Raw genomic sequence first — 20910 nt, 5'->3', positions numbered from 1 at the left:
ATCTAGGGTTAAGGTCTAGATATACAACGTTATAGTTAGTTCAAGGGCTCCTTAGGACTTCTTTATTAATGGTTTGACATCTTCGTGGCTTGACATCTTCATCTGGAACCATGCATCTCAAGAATATTGAAATGCCATTTTGACATCAATGACAACCTTGGTTAACAAAACACCCATAGTTCTACTGTCACTCAGTGGAAATGTTGCTTTTGAAAACTCCCCAAGTACACAACCTCTACATACATCATCATGTTCTATACTCATTTATGGAATACCTGTCACCATTTATTTGAGCAATTTAAGTGCTCCATGATGGATATGACCCATCCTCCTATGCCACAACTCTCACATATCTTTGTTTCTATTGTTGATAACCAGTGCCTTTAGAGCTTCTAACTACAACTTGTTTCTTCTCAACCCAATCTCCTTTGACTTCTGATGCTGGTGTTTTAGATATACCTTTTGTCATCAAAAGTATACATATTAACCCTTATCCTGAAGAGTAGAAACAAAAATCAGGTTCATTCCCATACCTAGCACATGCAAAACATTTGTAACATTGATCAAGGTTGCTTTGGAGCGGGAGAGGGAAGAGACATTTTCAAAAGCTCTTGGGTCGGGAGCAAGTTAGGAGTGAATTTTATATATTTTGATGCATATATGTCAACAAAAGCATGTAGAATGATGAATTAGCTATAAAAATCATAAAAACATGGATTAACCCATATAACATCAACCATCTAGTAGTTACGATCTTCATCAACAACATGTCCACAAGTTATAAGTTTCCATTTATATAGCATGTAAGGGTGCACATAACCAAAATATCATCAAGTGCAATCCATATTTCAATCGAAAATACATCAACAAATAGGCTCTAGATGGCCTTTAGCATCCAAAAAAATCATGCTACAATAAATACTTACATGTTATCAAAATCATTTCCGATCTTGGGATCTTGTTCATTAATATCACCCTCTAAGCATTAACATAAGATAGAAAAAATGTAGCATGTCAAGTCAATATTTTTTTTGAATGATGACTACATTTTTAGTAGGGTCATGATAGAGGAGTTCGACAACCAATGTCACTAACATCAAGGTTCATAGAGGGATTGGTGCTCTTGATTAAATAGGAGTTCCATACCCTAGTACATGACAAAATCATAATGGAAACATTGTAATCCCCCCAATCCTAAATTCCTGAAAAACTAATAAGTCTGCTAGATTTTGAGTGTTAAAATTGGAAACTAGGGCCAAACTCCATGTGGGTCATCATATTTATGGAAGCTGATATTTTTCTTGGATCCCTCTCATCGAGAGGTGTAGGATTGATCTAAAGATCATCCAAATCAGACAAGTATTCATGGAATTATGAATTTATTTGTGTTATAAGACAAATTGTCAAGTCAGCCAGCAACTTGTGTAGGCTCAGAAGCCCAATAGTCATGTCTATTCATCATCTACGTTTTAGTATAAATAGGAGAGGACTTGAAGTCATTAAAGAGACACACTCTTCATGTGATCTCCTCCTCTCCACATCTTTGGGTTTTTGGTGAAGGAGAGAGACACTAAGAGTATGTTGGGCTAAGTAGATGATGCCCTAGCCACAGTAGATGATGCCCTAGTTGCAGTAGTTGATGCCCTAGCCGCCGTAAGCCACGTGCTTATGAGGAGATCTACATGAAAAATAGAGGAGACTTATGTACAACATAAATAAGCCCCTATATGCTGTCTCAAGAGGCTCAATCCGCAAATGAAAGGAGGGCTAATATAGGTCCTAAATGAAGGCCTGAATCCGTTGTCCATTGACCCTACACGCAACAAGAAAGAGACTCGTCATCCGCGGTCAGAAAGAGGATCTATACACAGTCCTAGAAGAGACCTGTTTATGCAGCAAGAAGATATATATGGAACCTTCCATCCGCTGTCTAAGGAAGCTCTAAAAGAGCCCTTGCCACAGGTCTGAAAGTCACCTAATCTATACGTTGTCTGGTCACAATCCAAGAGGTTTGTATGCAGCAAGAAAAGGCACTCAACTTCAGCGAAGAAGGGAAGGACGTTAGGGTCATTCTCATAACTGTTTTGAAGTGCAAATGAACCAGCATTAAGGCCACATTACAGGAGTCTACTTCTGGGCTGTTTGTAAGGGCATTTGTTGCAAGGTTTATCTCTGTCTTGGGCAGCGGATTGCACAGAAGACATTGCAGATGAACTGAGCCCTTTTAGTGGATTGTTGGGAGAGTATGTGGGCTGGTTCTAGATTTATATTCCAGCATTTGAAAATAGCTAGGAAGGGAGACAATACCGCAGTCTATTATCCCTGATCAAGAGGCTGTGTTGAATCTGATGGGTGTGAATAGGGTGTTGTAGCAAGACGGAGTTTGTACCCCAACCAGTGTAGTGATGAGGCTGTTCATGAGGACAGTTTAAGGTGACCTATCTAATAAGCAGTGACAGCTAGAGCAACAACATGATGATGATTAAGAGCAGCAAGTTGTGTACAGCGTACAACTCAGCAGTAAAGCAGCATGGTGCAGCTCAAGAACATGGTATGATGTTGCAATATGATGAGGTGCAACATATGGACGAGATGCAACACAATGACAGGTGAAGGAGTCACCTTGGAGAATCAGTTGAAGTAGCATGTCTTCAACTGATCTCATGTAGAGATGATCTATTCTCTTATCTAGAAATTCAAAGTGTTGACTTCTGTTGTAAATGTACTATCTCTCTCTCTGTATTTGCTGAACTATTGAAGAACATAAAAGAAGAATTGATCAAGGGTTTCCCCACATTGGGGTTTGTCCTTGGCTGGCGCCACATCTTGTGTCCTCTTGTCTTGGCTTGTCTTCTGCGATTTATGTTTTTGTTCTATCTGCAGTTTACTTTAATGCTGATGTGATTGCTAATCTAGAAAAGGTATGGAGCTAACTATGAAAATTGAAATAAATTGCTCTTAGCATAGAACATACCTAAAATTAACATTGAGTGAGATCTAAAATTCTACTTTCTCCATATGAAATACAATGAGGTCGGAACCATTGTCAAACATTCTAAGACATTCCATGGTAATGTTAAAAATTTAAGTAAAAGGCTAAAAATGAAAGATAAAGGAGAATGTCACTTTTACTTTAAGAATTTAGCATTACCATGAATTACATATCAATACTAGGGCCATAGGCTTGGTAATTAGGCTACCCCACTCAAAAAATCTTGTTTCTTTGAAAATACATTGTGTTTGGAATGTGTTTGCAAAAAACATTTGTGAAAAATGCTAGGGAGTGAAAAAAATTAGGGAGTGTGCTACCGAAATTCGCTCCCACTCTCGATGTGGTCCCACAGGGAGCACACTTGGGTGCAGATTTGAGGGGGGGCGCTCCCCCGCAACCCTTACATGGATATTTTTTCCCTACTCACTCTAAAATGTGACTGTCCCTCTCCCAACTGGAGTACACTTGGACTTGTTTACCATTATATCTGGAAGCCTATCTCCTCTACTTTGTATCTGGAGAAGTACTCTCTAAGTCTTGTCATGTGACATGACACCCCATTACCGATATACCTGACTCCTGTGGTGGTTGAGATAATAGGAAAGCTATGTGAGCAAACTCATCCACAAGTCTTGAAGATAGTTCATCAATGTCTGCTTAAGCTGTTATTTATTGCTTCCTCTTCTTTTTGTTGAGAAATCAATGCTAGTAGTATTTAGGGTTTGATTCCTCTTCTTTTATAATTACTTGTGAATTATGTTTGCTTATTTTACTTCTTTATTAGATTATGTTTCATCAAGCAATTACCAATTTATGTGTATATGAAGATCACAAGAACAAGAGACACAAGATGTAGGCAGAAAGCCACGGAAAAACCCCTATAAGGGGAAAACCCAGTCAGAACTCTTCCTTCAGTAGATTCAAAGACAAGATGAGATATTCCAAGACTCTTTTTGACCTAGACACAGACTTCCCTCAATCACCAAGTCAACCCTTCCTTCTGCTCCAAGTGATGTTCTCCCAGTAGTAACTTCGACCTAAAATTTCGACCTAGCAACAATAAAATTTTGGCCTCCCTAGCAGCAAAATTTAGACCCCAACAATAGAAATTCGACCTACAGCAAAATTTAGAATTTTTGCCCCAACAATAGCCCAACAACTTTGCATGTGTGAGAGAAAGATAACCCAAAACTTCGACTTTTTCTTCTTCTGTAATCTTCTTCCTTCTCTTGGAATTTTGCACTTTTTACTACCTCTCTTTCTTGTCTATCGAACTTGTTGAGTGAGTGAGAAAATGGATCAAACTACTTGTCTATATATAGCCTCTTATGTGGGTTGAATTTCCCTAATGTAGGCCGACTTCATCATCATAGGGCCAACTTGGTGTGGAGGTGTCAAATGACCTATTTGACTCATAAATAATTCCTTTTACATTATACAAAAGCCCAAGAAGGGTCTAATAAAATTGACAATGACCTTATTGCCTCAATATAAAATCTAGAAGCCTATAATGGAGGCTTTTACCTATAAACATGATGACCCAAGCATGAAACCCATGCTTTAATAAGCCATTATAAAATTTATTTTGACAAATAAATTACATTATACAATTATGAAGACTGGACCTAGTTACATCTTCAACACTCCCTCTTAACTAGGGAGGTATTCATATATATATATATATATATATAAGAACATGGAAGATCTCAAAAAAACATGAACCACGAATAGTTCAGGCACACTCAGTGCCATGGACTAGATACCTAACCAGGGTTATCTATCCAGGTGGGACTAAGATGGACTAAAGCTTTCAGCTAGCCTAGGTACCATCAGGCTTACTAACGAACCATAAACCTAGAGATCTATGTGCATATCCAAGGTCATATCTGCAAGACCAATGCCACCCTCCCTCTTCAGGATCTAAACATCAACACACAGGCCGACCAAATGTCCTCCCAAGCATCTGGCATTAGATGCCTCAACTCTCCTTAATAAACTAGATATATCCATTTGTCCAAGCATGCTTCTCAAGTGTTCATCCTTCTTTATGGAGAGATTTACCTTTACAAACCCCAATCAGTAATAAAATTTCAAACATACAAGTAAACACAAACCTTCAGGGTCCTCATTCATTTGGATGTTGTTTGTATCATCAAGTTATCCATATACAATTTTGTCTGAAGCTTTCTTTTTCTTCTTTCATTTCTTCAACAACACCAAGACATCCTCATTATATTGTAGTACTTTCATTCATTCTTCAATTTCTTCTTCAAGGTATCCATCATGACTATCATAATATGCCATCCCTCTTAATTGGGGAGATCAACCACTTCCTTCTTCTATGACATCAGAGAAGCTTCAACCTTTCATAACTTCATCAAGTTCATCTTGATCATGCTCATATGGACATCATGTGTACCAACAAAACTTTAATAGCGAGTACAACCAAATATACATATAGAAGCATGAAGTTCATAGTATCAAAGTTATGTCAATATAATGGAACCATCAAAACAATCAAACACTTTGGACATCAAATACCTAAACCTAGTTAGGTTCATAATCAGTAAGAGACATATACTTCTAAACTTCAACTTCTTTACTAGGGTTTTGTTACAAACCCTAGGCTACAACATAAAGCAACTTAGATTGGTCTCATTATATCTAGGGCCTCAATAATATTGTCAGAGATATATGATAGATTCTTATATGATCCATTACAAACCCTAGATCCCATCTTAGAGACACAAAGCCTTAGCTAGCAGTAATTAATAATAATCCTACCATGCATCTAATGTTTTAGACTTTACTAAGGTTTGATGCAAATCCTAGACTAAATCATATCGAAAACAATATCATCATATCCTACAATATCAATATCTACTAGGGCTTTGTTATAAACCCTATAATTTACATGAACAACAATAATTAGGTTAGCATACTTAAGTATACATATCTAGGATGCATTTCTCATCAATATTTACTAGGTAAACCTAGGACACAAATATCAATACATCAAAGTTAGATATACAACAATTTTATTCAGAATAGGGTTTTGGTCATACAAAGGAATATACACCTAGGGTTTCATCCTATGACCTTATCTTATTTATAAACCCTAAAGATCTAGGGCTTCATTTTAAATATTAACAGCAAACCCTAAAGGACTAGGTTTTTTATTATAACAATACCAAGACTCTAAACAAGAGAATAGGATTTCTAGACTTCGTCATTAACCCTAAGTAGACTAGGGTTTCATAATTATAACATACCCTTAGGTTAGGGTTTTATAGAGAACCTTTTAGGGTTCCATACGAATGATCAAAATATAATGAGGGTAGATTCAATCTAATTATTAAGCACCCAAACAAGAATCTCTTACGATTCAAAACTCTTGACATAACAATGTTAGTAATGTAGAACAAAATTGAAAAGAAAAATGATCGTACCTTTATATAAAGAGATCTTTGTAACAAAGCTTATAGGCTAAGACATACCTTAGGTTGTTTCTTAACAAACCTTGTAGGACATTAATGCTTGAAGGGTTTCAATAGAACTTCTTTCATTCTTCAATTCTATCCTTTGAAGTCTTCTCTATGATCCTTAAGCAATTAGCAAGCTTTCCTAGCCAAGGAAAAATATAAAGAGAAAGGTTATTAGCATATAATACAGACACAACTTGTTAAGAGAGGGAAACCAAACCATTAACCGAGCATAACTGTGGGCATACTTTGATGGCTCTGCACAGGATGCAGGTTGTGTGGGGGGGGTGCTAATAGCTATACTATATCTTACTGACTCCCATTACTATAAAATTCAAATGGGTCTGGGGAGGGGAACCAACAATTTTGCATAGCTGATCACTGTAAAGCACCTTCTACACTTTGCCTTGGAAAAACACTGCAGGAATTTACAAATATATGGGGACTCCAAAATTGTTTGCAACTGGATAAACAAATCTTCAAACTGTTATGCTTATTCATTGAGACCTATATTGGAAGAAGCTCATCGACTCATTACACAATTTGATCTCTTTGTTTGTCGCCATATCTACAGGGAGCGCAACCAAACTGCTAACTGGCTTTCCGAGGAAGCTGCGAACAGGCCTCATGGCACATGGTTGATCCTGGAGCAGAGGGACAATGTTCATTATCGATTCTACCATCATCCATACATATATTATACAGCTTAACTGGCTCAGGAGGAGATTTTTTTGTTTTCATAGTTTGTTTTTAAATTATCAGCATTGTGTATGTTTTACACTAGATGTATATACATGACAGACATATGTACTCCCTGCAAGGAGTTTTTTGATCTCTTTTTGAACAATTACAGATGACACATCCTCCCTACGTGGAGAACATTGATCATATTTTTTATACTCTCTTTATTTTGATAGGCATCAAACTCACATACAACATATGCGTACAACATCTACTATATGTAATTTTCTTATATTAATGGAAATTACGATTTTTCCAATGGGAAAAAAAGAGAGGGAAACCAAACATAAAAGATAAGACAAGAAGTAATATACTTATCTTTGGTAAAATGGCGAGGGATACCTACAACTTTATCAAAATAAAAGGTGTTCTAACAAGACCTGTTAGACATACAAATCCTAGAGATCAAGACATAAAGGAAAACAATTCAAAACTTCTAATAGAAGATCAAGGGAGGATATGTGTAAGGGAGGACTTAGTATTATGAGTCCTTAACTTCTGATTCTTCTTTAGTCCTGTTCTTCTTAGATGGAGCTTCATCAACAACATTTGCTTGATCCCTATTTCTTTTCTTATTACTTGGATTATCAGGACAATGACTCTAGTAATGACCCATCTTGTGGCAATTGTAACATTCAACCTTGGATAGGTCCATTTTGTTCTTTGGTCCTTTGAACTTCTTGAAGGTTCCCTTCTTTTTGTGATGAGAAATGTAAGCATTCAAAGTGTTTTCTTCTTCAATCTCTTTTTTTTTGTTTACCATTGATATTTTGGCTTCTTCTTGACTACACGCATTCCACATTTGTTCAAATGTTGGCATATCCTTCCAACTATCGAGTCCTGATGTGAAGGCACTCCAAGATTTAGGTAGTCCTAGAAGAGCAGTAATTACAAGCTCCTTTTCTGGGACAACTTCATCTATTGCTTGGAGTTCATCTATGATTCTACATATCCTTATAAAGTATGATGAAACAATATCATCATTTGTCATCTTAATAGTTCTTAGTTCATTCCTGAGGCTTGCTATTTGACTAATCTTCTTGATTGTGAATAACTTGGAGAGATCCTCATACAATTCTTGAGCAAAATTAATGTTGGATACGTATGGAATTAAGTTATCCTTAACTCCATCCACTATTAGATTCATAACCACGATTTCAAATTCTCTAAACTTCACTTTATTTGTATTACTTGATTCATCAATAGGCTTCTTAACTTTGAATATAATATAAGACATTATTCTTTTCAAGTATGAGATCTATTCTCTTTTTTCAGGCTCTTTGTTAGGTCCCTATAATACTAGTGATTACCCCATTACTATTGTAGTTGTATCCCTTATTAATATCATTGTGCCCCTATTGTCCCCATATTGTTATTACTGTGCCCCATAGAATCCCTCTATTGTTATTTTTGTGCCTTTATATTATTATTGTTAGGTCGACTGGGGTATATTGTGACTCCTTAGACTCCCATATATAGAAAGGAGGTTTTGTCATTTGAATCGTCAAAGAATCATTCATTTGTGTAACATAAAGGAGGTTTCCCCCTCGAAGAGGCTGAATTCTAAGGTGTTGATCTATCTTTTCTATCTTTTTGTGAGCCGGTTTCATAACATTTGGTATCAGAGCTTTGGATTCTAGGGTTTCGTTGCTCCAAATAGGTCATCGTGGGATTTTCGCTATGACTTTTTTCTGTGACGTTTCAGAAGCAAAAAAAAAACCCATTTGAGACGAAATCATACTGAACCTCGAGTCTGAATTTAGAGCTTTTTGCACTGTATTTGCAGAGATATGATTTGAGGAAGTTGGTCTTTTTGCAGACTCCTAAATTACATTCCAAACAGGTGACCCAAGGAAAATCGTCATAACTTTCTCTCTAAGCATCAAATTGAAATTTTGTAAGAAGGTACAGAAATAGGACGGATTGTAGTTTCTTGTATATATTTTTTAGAGCCAGAGGTCGAAACAGGGACACGTGGCACGTCGTACAAGTTCGCTCTATTGAACTAGTCTATAATCAGGTCACTGTGGGAGATTTGGCATAACTCTCCCTTGGATAATCCAATTGGGATCAGACTGGTGGCATTGGAAAGAGGACACAGAGGGCTATTGCAGGTCGCAATTTCAGAACTGGATGATCTGAAATTGCAGAGATACATCAGAGGCAATATCAAGCTCCTACAAAGTGAAAAAAGATGTGTAGATTTTTTTAAATTTTTTCTTAAGCTTGGTTTGAAAAATTATTTTGAAGGAATTCAAAGGGCATAGTAGAGAATTATTATCGGTAACTAATTCCCCGAGGAAAGAAAATGCAAACACCTAGTAAGCAACCTAAAAGCTCTAGCATGACTCGTGAAGAAGAGGAAGAAATGCTACATGATATATCAAAATTACAAGACCAAGTGCAACAAATTTCACTCTCACAAAAGCTAACATAAGCTAAGATAAATGGCGTGGAATCTAAGATAAAGGACGTGGAAGCTAAGATTGATGATTTGAAGATAGATTTGAAGACGGATTTGACAAATTTTCTACAAGAAATACTTACTAATGGTGAAAGGGTAGTAAAGGAAACTCATGATGCGAACAAAAGAAATGTTAATCATGATTTCGTAGACTCTAATGTTGGATCGAAGACACGCGATATTCCAAAAATCGATATGAGGAAGTTTGATGGCAAGGATCCCGCAACATGGATATTACAGATGGAGCAATTTTTCGATCTCAATAATGTGCAAAACACCCAAAAGGTACGTATTGCAACTTTATATTTGGAACCAAATCAGTTTGTATGGTATCAATGGCTTTGCTCTCGTAAACAAATTATCACTTGGGCAATTTTTACGGAAGAATTGACAACACATTATGAGGATACAAAAAGCAACACTTTTTTTAGCCAATTGATAAGTCTCAAACAAAAGGGTTCAATAATGGAGCACATTAAGGAGTTCCAAAAATTGAACATAAGGGTAAAAAAATATTCCAAAGGAGCATAGGATTGATGTGTTCATAGGGAATTTAAAGGATAATATCCAACATGATGTTCGCCTTTGGGAACCTGATTCATTAGAGAAGGCATTCAAGTTAGCAAGAAAAATGGAAAGCAAAATTATGGCAACCAGAAAGCATACCACTCACAACTATAAAGATGGAAGTGTTGTTGCCCCTAGTCTTCCACAACCTATAAGGTTGACACCACAACAATTGGAAGAAAAAAGAGCAAAAGGGCTTTGTTATAGTTGTGATAGCAAATACACTAAAGGTCATAAGTGTGCTGAGAAGAAATTATTCTACATAGATTGTGAAGAGGAAGAAGAAAAGGAGCAAGAAATGTCAAAAGAAGAGGATATACTCCAGGAACAAAGCCTAGATAAAGAAGAAATGAATCCGACCATATCTTGTAATGCATTGGTTGGAATTACCACTCCTCAAACCATCAAGATAGAAGGACAAATCAAAAAGAAAAAGGTAATAGTGTTGATTGATTCAGGAAGTACCCACAATTTTATTCATTGTAAGGTAGCAAAAGAATTGAATTGCTTCCTATATCCAGCACCAGAGTGTCAAGTGATGGTTGCAAATGGAGGAACAATAAATTGCTCTGGAAAGTGCCATAATATCAAGCTATCCATGGGAGAATATGTATTGACTAGCCCAATGCTTTCCATTCCAATGGGAGGTGTTGATGTTGTACTAAGAGTCCAATGGCTACAATCCTTGGGTACAATAGCTTTTAATTTTCAAGAACTTTTCATTAAATTTTTTTCGGAAGGAAAGGAAGTTGAATTAATGGGTATTGCAGGGAAACCAGGAAAGATAATCAGCTCTAACGATATGACAAAGCTTCTAAAAAAGGAACAAAGAGGTGTAATTGCACAATTATGTTCGCTAGATGTTTCCACATCGAAATCATCTATTTCTCCAGATCTCCAAAAAGTCTTGGACAATCATTCCAAGGTATTTGAGACTCCCAAAGGTCTCCCACCTATTCGTGATCATGATCATGCTATTCATCTGATTCCAGGAAGTGTTCCTCCAAACATCAGGCCGTACAGATATCCCTATGCCCAAAAGAGTGAAATTGAACATATGGTTGCAGAAATGCTAGAGGCTGGTATAATTTAGCCTAGTCAAAGTTCTTTCTCTGCTCCAGTAGTATTGGTGCACAAGAAGGATGGATCATGGCGCATGTGTCCGGATTATAGGGAGCTCAACAAGCTCACTATTAAAGATAAGTTTCCCATTTTTGTCATTGATGAATTACTGGATGAATTGCATGGATCAATTTACTTCACCAAGTTGGATCTTCGTTCAGGATATCATCAAATCAGAATGAAGACTGAAGACATTCCGAAAACAACGTTTAGAACTCATGAGGGTCATTATGAATTTTTGGTCATGCCTTTTGGCCTTACCAATGCACCTTCTACATTTCAAGGTTTGATGAATTCCATTTTCGAACCCTTCCTTAGAAAATTTGTGTTAGTATTTTTTGATGATATACTAATCTACAACAAGTCCTGGAAGGATCATGTTGAACATGTTGACAGGGTGCTACAACTATTGGAGGAGAAACAATTATATGCAAAAAGATCCAAATGTTTCTTTGGAGTACAAGAGGTGGAATATCTGGGTCATATTGTATCTCATGAAGGAGTTAAGGTAGACCCTAGCAAAATTAAAGCCATTAAGGAATGGAAAATCCCCACATCCATAAAGCATCTGCGAGGATTTCTCAGGTTGACAGGGTATTATCGCAAGTTTGTTAAGAATTATGGGAGAATAGCAGCACCTCTAACAACATTATTGAAGAAAGATGCATTTTCAGGACTCCAGAAGCAACAAAGGCCTTCGAACATCTTAAAGAGGCAATGTGCCAAGCACCAGTCTTAGCTACACCGGACTTCACAAAAACCTTTATTGTGGAATGTGATGCTTCAGGAAATGGAATTGGTGTTGTTTTAATGCAAGATGAAAGACCCATTGCTTTTGAAAGTCGTCCAATCAAGGGAAAGTTTTTACACAAAGCTATTTATGAGAAGGAAATGTTGGCAATACTACATGCACTTAAGAAATGGCGACCCTACCTAATGGGAAGACACTTCAAGGTAAAAATGGATCATGATAGCCTTAAATACTTTTTAGAACAAAGATTATCCTCTGAAGAGCAACAAAAGTGGGTCACAAAGATGTTGGGTTATGACTTTGAAATCATCTACAAAAAAGGGAAGCAAAATGTGGTGGCAGATGCACTCTCAAGAAAGGATGAGGATGTGGAAGCATTTTTGTGCGCCATTTCTATTATCCAACCAGATTGGATAAACGAAGCAAGGGAGGAATGGAAGAATGATGAAGAAGTGTGGGCACTTATTCGAAAGTTACAACAAGATTCCAGTACACCTGATACATTTAGCTGGCAAAATGATTCATTATGGTACAAAGATCGCTTATACCTCTGTAAGAATTCCCAACTCAAGCAAAAGATTCTTATGGAATTGCACACTTCTCCCTTAGGAGGGCACTCAGGATTTTTAAAAACTTACCACAGGGTTAAGAAGGAATTTTTTTGGGATGGCTTTAAATTGGATATTCAAAAGTTTGTGGTGGAATGTTTGGTTTGCCAATAAAATAAAGTTGAAATAATTAAGACCCCTGGTCTATTACAACCTTTATCCATTCCAAGCCAACGTTGGGAGGAGGTTTCAATGGATTTTATCACAGGTTTACCCAAGTCTGAGGGAAAGAGTGTCATCATGGTGGTAGTTGACAGACTTACCAAGTATGCACACTTTTGTGCATTATCACATCCATTTAAAGCCAATACAATTTCTACTGCATTTATGGAAACAATTCAAAAGCTACATGGAAACCCAAAGATTATTGTAAGTGACAGAGATCCCATTTTCACTGGAAATTTTTGGACATAATTATTTTCTTGTCTCGGTACTCAGTTAGCTCATAGCTCATCTTATCATCCTCAATCTGATGGGAAAACTGAGATAGTAAACAAATGTTTGGAAGGATATCTTCGTTGCTTTGTATCTGATAAACAAACACAATGGGTCAAATGGTTGCCTCTGGCTGAATGGTGGTATAACACTTCCTTCCATACAGCAACAAAAATGACCCCATTTATGGCACTTTATGGATATCAACCACCATCCATCACATCATATTTAAGAGAAAATTCTAAGGTTCAAGCAGTGGAACATCACATCGAGCATCAACAACAAGTCCTCCAACTCTTAAAGGATAACCTCGTGTTGGCACAGAATAGAATGAAACAACAGGCAGATCAACATCGCAGCGAAAGAAGTTTTGATGTAGGTGATTGGGTATTCTTATGGCTACAACCATATAAACAAATTTCCCTCAAGCAAGCTAAGAAGGATAATAAATTATCACCAAAGTATTATGGTCTGTACAAGGTGTTGCAAAAGATTGGTACTATGGCATACAAATTGGAGCTTCCTGCAGCTTCTTGAGTGCACCTAGTTTTCCATGTTTCATGTTTAAAGAAGGTTATAGGCGACAAGCTCCCAGTTCAAACAATATTGCCAGAATTTGACAAGGAAGGAAAAATTATATTGGAACCGGAAGCAGTCACAGAAACAAGAACTCGACAACTACAAAATCGATCAATTTCGGAGTATCTCATCAAGTGGAAGAACTTATCCACTGAAGATTCCACATGGGAGGATGAGAATTTTATACAGAAGCATCCAGAACTACTCAAATGTTGAGGACAACACTTTTTTGAAGGAGAGGGGCATGTTAGGTCCCTATAATACTAGTGATTACCCCATTACTATTGTAGTTGTATCCCTTATTAATATTGTTGTGCCCCTATTGTCCCCATATTGTTATTACTGTGCCGCATAGAATCCCTCTATTGTTATTTTTGTGCCTTTATATTATTATTGTTAGGTCGGCTGGGTTATATTGTGACTCCTTAGACTCCTATATATAGAAAGGAGGTTTTGTCATTTGGATCATCAAAGAATCATTCATTTGTGTAATGTAAAGGAGGTTGCCCCCTCAAAGAGGTTGAATTCTAAGGCGTTGATCTATCTTTTCTATCTTTTTGTGAGCTGGTTTCATAACACTCTTTAGTGAGAGGCTCCTTCTAGCTTGTTTTCTCCCTTCATTGAGTTTTTCATTGTTCTTGTAAATAGTAGGCTTGTATTCTTGTGTGATCCCCATTTTAATGTCCCTTTTCTTGATCTCCTTTTTACTCAATAGATCCTTTAACCTTCCTTTTTCTTCCTTCTTCACCTTATCTTTGATATTGTGTTGAGAAATCAATGCTAGTAGTAATTAGGGTTTGATTCCTCTTCTTTGATAATTACTTGTGAATTATGTTGGCTTCTTTTACTTTTTTATTATATTACGTTTCATCAAGCAATTACCAATATGTATATGAATATCACAAGAACAAGAGACACAAGATGTAGGTGAATAGCCAAGGCAAAACCCCTATAAGGGGAAAACCCAGTCAGAACTCTTCTGTCAGTAGATTCAAAGACAAGATGAGATAGTCCAAGAATTTTTTTGACCTAGACATAGACTTCCCCGTGTTATCACAATAAACTTTGTATTTTAATTTTTTGAGAAAATGCCGACAGTTGCAGTGTCAACATTTAAATTGTAATAAACATGGAAATTTTTTTATAGCGGGGCTATCAGCATTTTTGGAAATTCGATATGGTCTTGCGAAAGAATTCGCTGACAACGAAGGTTGCAACATTTTTCATTTTGTGTGACAGGCCAATTGTCAGCACCAAAACCAATTTTCAAATTTAAATGTGATGACTGTGATGACCACGTCAACGTCAACGTTTTCGTTTAAACGTGTCTCCATCATTTTCGAAAGGGTAAAAGTACTGGGTTAATCATTTTTTATCCGTTGTAATCAGTGAAAGGTCATTTAACTAAATATTATCATATAATACAAATTTTATTCTTAATCATAACCTGAAATGACATGATTATTCACTCGCCAACTGTTTTACCTCGACTGTATGATAAGTTACCTCGGTTTGTCCTGTAAGCAGTTGGTTGATGTTAGTTCGGAAGCCTTTACACTTGGCATTGGGAGCAATTTTTTTTACAGAGTTTCAACATTGAATTCCGGGAATACCATGCAGCAAAATGGGGAGAGGTGGTAAATTGAACCGGTCCGAGCCCAAGCCACTGGATTTGCTTGATATTTACCCCGATATTCTCTAGTTGTTTTAGCAGGCAGGATGGAGCAAATTCTTCCACCATTGTTCTGACTACCACGACCTTGTGGCTTAGTCTTTTGCGCAGGGGTTCGATGGGAACCATGTGGAGGTGGGAGGTTTGTTCTTTGCAGTTACAGAGAAAACCATTGCTGAGGCCACAACCTTACTAGCAGATGGTGTGAAAATATTTCACAGTCACATTATGGCAGGGATTAATGTCCCCTTCTTCAAAGAAGAATTTAGAGTGCAGAATTGGAGGGATGGAGTTCGAAAGGAGTGGCTGCAAGATCAATGGTACGTATCCCTATGCGTCCGTTAGCAATATTTTTCATGTGAAGGTCAGTATAATCGAGTGAACCTTTACCATTTTTAATTTTTCGCTCATATTGCTAGTAAGATTAGGATCAATCTGTTTTTTATCTATTAGAGAGCCTTAAACATATGGCAACTAGGTTCAAGGCATGTACTAATCCTTCCTCTCATTTTATATACAACAAAGCCCTAATAAAATTGATAATAGAGAACCAGCTAGCCAACATAGGAAGGACTTGGAGTCATTTCATTTTCTAGGGAGGTTTTCAACCTCAACCCATTAAGAGAAGAAGAGGCAGACCACAAACTGCCAAAAAGTGGAAGAAAGCAAAAATTAAAGCTCATATTGAACCCTCTCCCAACCGAGAAAACCTAGGAGTTCCATCTACCTCATTTGGTCTAAAGATCCCTAAGGTTTACCAAAGGAAAAGGGTCCAACTTCATAAACTAGAACTTGTATCCCTTGTGAACCCACTAGTTGATGTTGACTCTTACCATGTTGCAACTCAAACCTGCAAAGCTTCCCCTGCAGACACAACTAAAACATAGGACCCTAAGGGCAAAGAATCAAAGGTGGAAAATAAAGAAGAGGAGCCGCTACCTAAGGTATCAAAGCGTGGCAATAGACATACTAGGCCAAATAAACAGTTAAGATACAAGATCAAACTCAGGAATAACATAGACTTGGCTAAGGAGGTGATTGACGTGGACAACATACCACTGAAGGACCTTATTATTAACAGGAGGAAGAAGGCTACAGACTCTAGGAAGAGTCGAAACAGAGAAACTGTGAAAATGGGACCCATGGAGACAAGACTGAGTAAAAAACAAAGATTGGAGAAGGCAGATGTATTGCTCAAGGCTGCTAGTACACTTAGCTAAATATGCTTGGGTATTAAACTTAATTTTTTGCCTACCTATCTTATGAGATAGAAATTTCACTTTATCATTGACAGTAAACCTTATAGCTTTTGCATGCAACGTAATAGTCAGGAGAGCTGACATTCTCGTTGTCAACATTTTTTATCAGGTTGATAGAGCCACTTTTAGCTATTTTGGGGTGAAACTATGTGTGTCGGTTGATGGAAAAATGATACAGGGAAAATGCCGACAATCTGCTTATCAACAATTTTGGAGCGAGCAAAGAGCGTTGACATCTCCGTTGTCGGCAATATCCAAATAGGCAGAAATGTTGACCTCTTGGTTGTCAACGATTTTGAAAATAGGGGAAACCGAAAATGCTGACAGTTAGCCTGTCAGCTAAAGTTGCAAACAGAAAACCAGTGAAGCTAACATCTATAATATCAAAAAATTTTCCAGTAGAGCCAAAGAAAAGCAAGATGAACAGAAAAGCGGTTTTTTGGAGGAGTTTTGGACTTGATTTGTAGAGGGACCTGTTTTTTCAGCTAGGATGTTGAGCTACCATTTAGGGACCTGTTCTATTTCCAAGGGAGACCATTCAACAAGATATTTTACCTTACCTAAATATCAGGATATTTTCATGTAGTTATTTTAGGAAAGACAAAAATATTTTTTGAGTTTTATATTTTACATGCATGAACTTGAAAGATATTTCAAATATCTTAGATTATTGTAATTAATATGGTGACTACTATTTTGCAAACTATTATGTAAGTCTTATATAATAGTTTATGGAGAATGAAGAAGGGTTGGAAATTAATTGAAAAACATATTTGCAATCTGATATATTTGAGAAATCTTGAATATATTTACAGTGTTTAATGAGCAGTTTGTAGGAAACTCATGTGTTGCATCTCCCTGTTAGTACTTCTTTGTTATGCAAATTCTCTTTCATGTTTGAGAATGTTAGTTTCTAAGATTGGATTTCATTTATGCTCCTCTCTTGTATTATCAGCCATTAGTATTTGTTCTTCCAGTCATTTATAAACTTTGTTTCCTTCCTGTTCCTCTTTCTTCCAATTTCCTGAACAGTCAAAGGACTTGTTGCTTTCATGCTTTGTGTAGCTTGCTCATTGGATCTGTAATTTCATTTGTTTAAGAACTGGACTCCATGCCCAATGGTATGTTTTGTAAACCACCCAACCAATTTCATCCTAGATCTAAATCTGGCCACTTGAACTAAATTGCAGAAAACCTTCTACTACAGTGACCATAGGTAGTTGAGTTTTATGGAGAGATCCCTCTTCGGGTTGAAGGGCCAACTTTCAACCTAAAGGAGGTTTTAAGTTTACCTTAGGGTTTTTCCCTGGATCCAGGGTTATCCCTAAGTGATAACACCCTAAATGACCAAGTCAACCCTTCCTTCTCCAAGTGATGTTCTCTCAGCAGTAAATTCGACCTAAAATTTCAATGTAGCAGCAACAAAATTTCGACCTCCCCAGTAGCAGAACTTCAACCCAACAACAGAACTTTGAAGTGGAGTAGAATTCAGAAGTTTGGCCCTAATAATAGCCCAATAACTTCGCACGTGCGAGAGAAATATAGCCCAAAACTTTGACTGTGTCTTCTTCTGCAATCTTCTTCCTTCTCTTGGAATTTCGCACATTTTACTACTTCTCTTTCTTGTGTATTGAACTTATTGGTCGAGTGAGAACATGGATCGAATTGCCTGTCTATGTACAGCCTCTTTTGTGGGTCAAATTGCCCTAATGTAGGTTGACTTCATCATCATAGGGCTGACTTGATGTGGAGGTGTCAAATGACCTATTTGACTCAAAAATAATTATTTTTACATGATACAAAATCCCAACAAGGGTCTAATAAAATTGACAATAACTCTATTGACTCAATATAAAACCTAGAAGCCTACAATGGAGGCTTTGACCTATAAACATGATGACCCAAGCATGAAACCCATGCTTTAATAAGTCATTATAAAATTTCTTTTGACAAATAAATTACATTATACAATTATGAAGACCGAACCTGGTTACATTCCTCACCACTTTTCACCTTGTTTTTATCCGTACATTTACTGACATAGTGTCCCTGTTGACCACAGCCAAAACATTTGATTTTACTCAAGTTTTTTGAGTTAGGCCCTTTGCTTAAGCATTTCTTTGGTTTGTCCTTCCATGCAAGAGCAACATTCTCATCATCCTCACCCTTTTGGACTTTGTTGTTGCCTCCACTGACAAGGCTCAACCTAAGCTCTTCCTGACTGAAATCACCCCAAAGACAACAACAAAGTCCAAAAGGGTGAGGATAACATGTCTAGCTTTGGCATCCTCCTTGAGGCAAGTCGCTAATTGCGTGGATTTTTCGGTACAACAACAACAAGTGTTGCATATTCCTTCAATCCATGCTCCTCTTGCAACAAAAGTATCATGGATTTCCAGATACCAAAGTTTGAAGCACCATCAAGTCTATCTTGATCCCTCAAACTAGCTGAAACCATTTCTGATGAAAACCTGTATGATCCCTCAAACTTGTATGATGAAACCCTTGGTTTCTCCTTCAAAACCCTCACACTCAAATTAAAAAATGCCCCAACACTATAGATATCTCTGATTCCATGTGAAATTTCTGCTACCTAGAAGGTGCTATTAACATAGTTAATTACTTTGATTACTTATACACATCAAAATTAATTCATCTATTGAAAGTAATGAATAAAAACATAAACAACACCATTCACCAAATAAAATTGCAGCGAAATACACGAGAAACCAATCACATAACTGAAACAAATATTTTTGGACAAACATCCCTGGAAAAACCCCAGTGTGGGGAAAACCAATCTTTATTATGATGGTTTTATTATTATCTTTAGAAAATCTTCTATAGAGAAATTACATAAACTACTCCTGCAAAACTCCAACAAATTTATCTTCACCACTATTGATCAAATCGAACTAGGAAAACCCATGGCTCCCCTTTTGCAAATTGCATTGTCTCTCCAGGAATTCGCATAGCTTCTACAAAAATTTGCATTGCTTCGTAGCTAACTCACACTGCCTCTAGAAACTCGTTTTGGTATTTCACACTTCGTCCAACAACTCGCACTGGCTAATCTAGCAAATCGCACTGCCTCTGAGAAATTCACAGTGCCTTTGGAAAATAGCTTGGCCATCTCTACAGATAATAAATTGGCCAACAAAACTCTCTAGGAAACTCAGAAGTTGTAAGTCTTCTCATATGAAGAATAAACTATACAAAAAATTTCTCAATCTGTTGTTGAAACCCTCCTCGTGTCTCACTAAAAACTCATCCAACAACACACAGTGAATGTGTCTCCTATTTTTGCTCAAATTGTACACAGTATTGCAACAACGCTTAGGGCAGGGGTTTTCACTCTGATCCCTGCCCTCTCCATTTAATTTGTCTCCTAAATGTAGGCTAAGGGGGGTAGTCCCTAAGGATGAGATGATGAACAACTTTCTGAGAACCTACAGGTCAAGGAGACACAACTAAATGTCCTAGCAACTTGGTTTGAATATAAGCGGCAAGTATGATTATTAATCATGATTTGATTAGATTCCTTAAGATTATGAATTAGAGACCCGTTCTTTAAGATTAATTACTTGCACAATGTGAATTAAAATTCCAAGTCACTGGAAGAACAGTCGCTGCGAGATGCAAAATCTATCCTGGATGAAATACAAGACCTAAATCTAAGTGAGATGCAAGATCTTGGTAGATTTTACTTATATGTTTAGTCTAGGTGAATCCTTCTCAAATCTTCGAAGCTAGTCTCAAACGAAAATTTTAGAGAGAAGTCCAAGGGAAGGAGGGTAAGGCCTCATTAACGATACCTCTTATGGATTTCTGACCAACCAAGTGCCTCCGTTACTATAAGCAATTACCAACAAGAGAATTGCAAGGTCATCGTGTTAACTGTGGATGAAGGTCTAGACTTCGCAAATTGTGTGAGGAAGGTGGTCTTATCTTTCTTACAACCAAGTTGATCCTTGGAGGTAGATTTTATAGATGCACTTCTACTCCTAGAATGAAAGTGCAGATATGAGAGATTGCTTCAACAAAATTATTAAATTTGTGAAGTACTTCAACAAGGTTAAATCAATTGAAATCTAAATGCTTATAATGGTATTCAATACAAGATGACAAGAGAAATTTGATGAAGTACTTACGGAACAAATTATCCTAATGAAACAAGCTTAGCAATTCCAATTATCGAAGAGGCTATTAGAGCTTATGAAGATCTCATTCAATTGCCC

The sequence above is a fragment of the Pinus tabuliformis genome, chromosome 1_2 (genome assembly GCF_031772625.1).
Source record: "Pinus tabuliformis cultivar Carrire ecotype Pingquan chromosome 1_2, CPIR1, whole genome shotgun sequence".
NCBI classification, from domain to species: Eukaryota; Viridiplantae; Streptophyta; class Pinopsida; order Pinales; family Pinaceae; genus Pinus; species Pinus tabuliformis.
The sequence above is the reverse complement of the archived record's forward strand: the minus strand, read 5'-3'. Positions refer to the sequence as shown.